We start from the raw sequence: 6,317 nt of genomic DNA, 5'->3' as shown, positions 1-6,317 counted from the left end.
TCCTTAAACCACTGGAGTATTTCTCATATTTTCCTTCAACTCAATTCCAAAAATGGTATGTCCCCTTCCACTCCAGGTGGTTCCTCATAGCCTTAGATCCTAAAAACAGGAAAATAGAAATTGAGATTATTATAAGAGATGAGGAAGGGGAAGTCCTGGTTTCTGTTTGTGCAATAAAAAAAGCAAAAGAAATGTTTCTCACGAGTGATCTGCTCTTTGGAAGACATTGGAAATTTGCAATGATCTAGCTTTCAGTAAGGTGATTTTGAAATGAGATGCACACGTCATTATCAATGCTATCAACTGTGTAGATAAAGACTTGTAATAGTATGGGATTGATAACATGGGAGAGTAAAGTGCTAGCAACCTTTAGGATGAAGCATGTCCTATTCCTGGATCCACTAATGGCAGAAGCATTTGCAACTCTCCAGGCAACCACTTTCTGCAAGTCCTTGGGATACCTGGACATCATCTTGGAAGAAGACTCTTTGCAGGTAGTCTCAAGCCTCACATCAAAGACAAAAGACCTCACCATACAAGCCTGATCATTGCAGACACCAGAGACACACTTAACACTTTGAATTCATGGTCAACAAGGCATACTATTTGAGCAAACAATGAAGTTGTTCATTCCTTAAGCAAGGATGCTCTTTGTTGTACCACTACTTTTGATTTCATTCCACCATGTATCCAAACTTTGATCTAAAGTTATGAATACAAATCACTGTTTCAAAAAATAAAAATTAAAAAAATGCTAATAAGCCAGTGTAGATGACATTCACTCTACATTGCTAGTGACTAGATTTTATTTGTAAGAAAAATTTATAAATTTTAACATAACAAACAAATCGTGCTACGTACAGTATTGATATGGATGATGTGTTTTGCACACTACCTTGTGAATAGAATGACTCATAAAAAAAAATTACAAAAAAAAAAGGTAAATCTCACCAGAGTAGTTATGGCCAGTCCTTGGTGTACTAAGTTAAAAAGAAAAAGTCAGAAAATAAAGAGGGAGTAAATTAGAGAATTGAGAGAAGAAAGAGAGAGGAAATTAGAACAAATGAATTTTTTAAAATTAGAAATTAGTTTATCTTCTTGTGGAAAACCATTTAGAAAAGAAATAAACCTTTTAAAAGTTTCGACCACACATTCATGCTTTACGTCTCTTTCTTTCTTTTGAAAAAATTGTCAAATATTGTGGGATCAGGTTTAGAAATAAATATTGTAAAAATATTGCCCATATCTTTTTGGATGGGGAACTGGATTTACAATGAAATTAAAAAAAATACATAATAGCAATAAACCGGAACAAGGTCTCAAGCCAAAGAGATAATTAAATAAATAGAGTAACTCCTGCAATATTATTTACTATATGTATAATATTATACAAAATATGTATATAGGCAGTAATAAGTATATGTAAACATCATAGTATTACCAGCTATTGTACATAATGATAACACATACTAATTTACCAAAGTATAATAACATGTACTTAGATACTAAAAAGTCTAGTATATAATTAAGTTAGAAATAAATTAGACATTAGTATAATATAATATGTAATACTACTGTATAATAAAATGTAATTTCAAATTATAATATAAGTCTTGTATATAAATAACACATAATACTAATTTACTAAAGTATAATAATAAGTAATTAGACACTAAAACTAATATGTTATTCTATAGTATGATAACATTTAATTAGACACTATAGTACAAGTCTAGTATAAAAATAAGTTAGATATCATAGTATACAAGTAAATTAGCAATAAATGATTTAGTTTTAGTATTTAATTTTTTCAAAAAATTGAAATTTGAAAGCCCATAAAAATTCCTTTTTAAATTGGCTAAATATGAAACTAGTGCTCCTTATTTGCTTGCTCTAGAATGAAAAGCACGAAATTGAAAGTTCAAATCTGATTCTGCTCCGATAAGTCGAAGTCGGATTAGAGTTTGGATTTGTCGGAGTCGGAGTTGGATTTAGGAGAATCTAACTCCAACTAAGTCGATGCTCACAAATCTTTTTCCCATTAAACCTAAATTCAAATACACCTACTTTGAAATAGTTATTAAATATATTAAACAATATAAAATGCATGAGGCTCTTATATATTGTATCACAAAATACGTAAACTTAGTGATTATATAAACATGCAATTTAAATCATACGATATCTTATGAAAGGGAGCGAATATTATTTCAACTATATTTCGAGACTATACATCCAGTGATTAATTAACTCACATTTTCTTATTAATCCTCATGAAGACATATTCTCTATATATGTTGAAGCTAATTAAAAGACGAGAAAAACATTTATTCCATGGTGAAACGTGCGTTTACGCTGTTCATGATTTTAGTATTATTGTACTGTTCATTGAAAGTGAAGTTTCAACTAAATAATGTGCATGTGGAGGAAGCACCTTCAAATTTGCATGATGCACGGCATAATTTGGAACCATGAATCACGCTATGAACAGGGCACGATGCTTTTGTATTTGCAGTCGTAAATTATTATGTATTTGAAGAGTTCCTCCCTATAGACACCTTCAGCTCTCTCCCTTTCTCTCTCTTCTTTCTCTCCATTTATCCTCTCTCCATGCCTTGTTCTTTTCTGCATTCCTTTCATATGTTGAGGCTCTCACTGATAGCTTCATTTTATAGGCATCTTGATGGTATCTGAGAGCAGAAGAAATGAGAGGGAGTTGTGAGAGATCAAAGAGGGAGTGGGGGGCAGCAGGGACCCCCCTTTCACCTACTCCCACGAGCATGAGATAGAGAAGAGAGAACTGTGAGGCTAAGAGGGAGGGGAGGCCGCAGTAGTTTGGTGGAGGGAAAGAGACAGCAGGTCTCCCTCATCTGCTTCCCTTCTTTTCTCTTTATCGGTAGTAGAGATTTAACATTCTGCTCACAAATCAGACTTTACATTTAACTTAATATAATATGATAAAGTCTTCATGATCATTCATCATATGTATATATTTATAACAAGTACATATATATATCATCCGGTTGCTTTGCATAACCACACACCAAATCGCAGATTAATGAAAAGAAAAATTATAATCATCATCATCATCATCCCCACGCACCAAACTGTCTTTGTGAAAATACCGAACTGTCTTTGTTATTATGAGTTATTTATTCCAACTTGGTGTGCTCCATTTTGCCTGAAAACAAATAACTGGGGTCCAACAGCTGGGGACGACATGACCGGCCACTAGCACATCATCCACATCATCAGTTACTCCAGCGTATGGAACACGCTAATTGTCTTCTTCCATTGTCCTATTTTATACTTTTAAACGTGAACATATATATATATAATTGAAGGGTGAGGCTACTCTGCCGTCTAATCCTTACTGCTGGGCGTTACCGCCCAATGTAAATTATTTTTTTTTTTTATTTCACATTTTTTAATCACTTTCTTAATCATTAAGTAAAAAAAATACACCAATACATTTAAAATCACTTTCTTAATCACTAAATAAAAAAATATATATATATCTTTTTGCCCAGCGGTTAACCCGAGCGGTCAACCCCAAGCGGCAAAATAGTATTTTCCATAATTGAAATAGCTCTATATAAGGTAGTAGTTACTTTGAGAAGCTCTAATTTTGAGGCCGGGTCTATTTTCGTTTCCCTAGCCATGACAAGTGTTTCTTTAGTCTCAGCGGCTGCCCGAAGGTATGGAAAATTTTCAGATTCTATGAGAATTGTATCGTATTAACAATTTGACTATTAGACATTATGTTAAGGAAACTTTCTCTTAGATCTGTTTTTCTCCTTTCAAGTTGTTTTGCTTTTATGCTATTCCGACAGTGAATTTATGTGTTACATTAACGTTTGTAAGAAGATGATCGTCTTGTGACTCTACGGACATATATTTTAGATAATGAGATAAAATGATTCTATGAACAGTAGTAAAATAATTTTTGAATAGTAATGAAATGATTTGAATTAAGATTTTTTTATTGAGCTTTGAAAAATAAGACAAAAAAGATTAAATAAAATATTATAAAGTCTAAAAATTATTTGAATATAATTTTTTTAATATTATTTTTGTTTTGAAATTTAAAAAAGTTGTATTATTTTTTGTGTTTCGTTTGAAAGTTTAGAAAAGTTATAATGATTTGATAAAAAAGTTGAATATTTGAAATTGAAAACTGTTTTTTATTTGAGTAATATTTAAAAATATAATTTTGAGAAATTTTGAAATAAAATGAGAATTTCTATTCTTATCTAAATTTCCAAACAACCCCAAAGTCTTGGTGGATGTGACAAAATATAATAGAAAAATGCCGTCTTTTCCTGATAATTAAAATCCTCACGTTCGGATATTTTTCCTATTGTCATAGGCTAGAAGGGAAAGTGGCAGTAATCACTAGTGGAGCGAGTGGCATTGGAGAGTCTGCAGTAAGACTCTTCTTCAAACATGGAGCTAAGGTTGTTATTGCAGACATCCAAGATGACTGGGTCATTCTGTCTGCAAAGATCTAAACTCTAAATCCACATCCTTCGTCCATTGTGATGTCACCAAGGAAACAGATGTGGAAAACACAATTAATTTTGCTGTTTCTAAGTTTGGAAAGCTTGATATTATGATCAACAATGCTGGTGTTGCTGGAGTTGCCAAACCAAACATCCTTGACAACACCAAGGCTGAGTTTGAGGAAGTAATTGGTGTTAACCTAGTTGGCGCCTTCCTTGGAACCAAACATGCAGCTCGTGTCATGGTCCCGGCTCGCCATGGTAGCATTATTACAACTGCTAGTGTTTGCTCTATTATAGGAGGAGTTGCATCGCATGCCTACACGAGCTCCAAGCATGGCGTGGTGGGATTAATGAGAAACACAACAGTGGAACTTGGACAGTTTGGCATTCGTGTGAATTGTGTATCGCCTTATCTAGTTGCTACACCATTGGCAAAGGATTTCTTGAAACTTGATGACAATGGAGTTTACAGTGTTTATTCCAACCTTAAAGGCAGTCTCCTTAAACCAGAGGATGTGGCTGAAGCTCTTCTTTATTTGGGAAGTGACGAGTCAAAGTATGTCAGTGGACACAATCTTTTGCTAGATGGAGGCTTCACCATTGTCAATCCAGGCTTTTCCATGTTTGTACCATCCTGATATATGAATGAAATTGTACATCCGTACGTACTAGTATATATATATATACAAGAAAAATAACTTTTTGCCTCAGTTAAATTAGTTGCAAAAAACATAAAATGCGTCTCGATTATTGAAATAAAGAGCCATTTTATGTTTTTTGCGATAAATTTAGGTGACGTAAAAAGCTATTTTCTTGTAAATCAAGCAAATCTATTCAAATTCCCAACGTACCCCTGTAAAACCACGAAATTGTCTACCAATTTCCTTGAACAAATAAGTTAGATCTCAATTATTAAAATTATGAAACGAATCAAATACTTTAAAATAAATAATCAAACTTGCAAAATACAACGATTGGTTACAAAGGGAAACCCTTTAAAGAACTCTTTAAAGGTAAAACCCTACGGGGCAGCCAAACTCAGGAAAGTCAATCTTATTTTTTGAAGAACAATTACAAGCAATAATCAATTACAAAACCTTTGCAATTCGACTCTCTTACTTGCCTAGACAAACGACCCGTTTGTCTTCTACTGCAGTAGCAGCCAGAACCTCTGGCGATCTTCAAATGTTGACTTCCCTTCTGGAACTCCAGAGGCTGAAATCCAATCGATGTTGCTTCACACTCAAAGCACGATCACACTCAAGAAGATATGAAAAATCCCATGAAAATTCTCAAGTGAATTTTCTCTCATAAACGCTCAGAATCTCCTCTGTAAAATTCGTGGCTTGAAGTCCTTGAGAAGATACAAAACCAAATCCCTTTAAATAGAAAGTCTAAAAAGAGTTCTAGTTGCAGTAGGACTCTACTGATGGTTAGCAACAGACGCGAAAACGCGTCCCGACGGACTGCTAATATTTCGTGATAACTTCTTCTGATATATACTAAACTCTGTTTCAGATTTCTTCTGGATAAGGGCAAAACTATCAGAACTCGATTTTGACTTCAGGGCCTTATCTAAACAACTCTTAAAACTTCTAGATAGACTCAATATTGTTTAGATACAAATCAATACTTATTTTACATTCATTCAAATTTAATCAAATAATGATAAGATAAACCTTATCATTTATCCAAATTTAATCAAATAATGATAAGATAAACCTTATCATTTAGTCATCTAATCTTAGCCAATTTTTACCTTTACAATCTCCCCCTTTGGCGGATTGGTGACAAAACCAACTTGATGAATGT

At 33.4% G+C, this 6,317-nt stretch overlaps 1 pseudogene; it reads left to right on the top strand.

Annotated features, from left to right (window-relative positions):
• Positions 1-3,660: 3,660 nt before the first annotated feature.
• LOC122294971 lies at positions 3,661-5,290 on the top strand (annotated as a pseudogene).
• The last annotated feature ends 1,027 nt before the right edge of the window (positions 5,291-6,317 follow it).

The sequence above is a fragment of the Carya illinoinensis genome, chromosome 14 (genome assembly GCF_018687715.1).
Source record: "Carya illinoinensis cultivar Pawnee chromosome 14, C.illinoinensisPawnee_v1, whole genome shotgun sequence".
In the NCBI taxonomy this organism is placed as follows: domain Eukaryota; kingdom Viridiplantae; phylum Streptophyta; class Magnoliopsida; order Fagales; family Juglandaceae; genus Carya; species Carya illinoinensis.
This window is presented reverse-complemented; position numbering and strand designations above follow the sequence as displayed.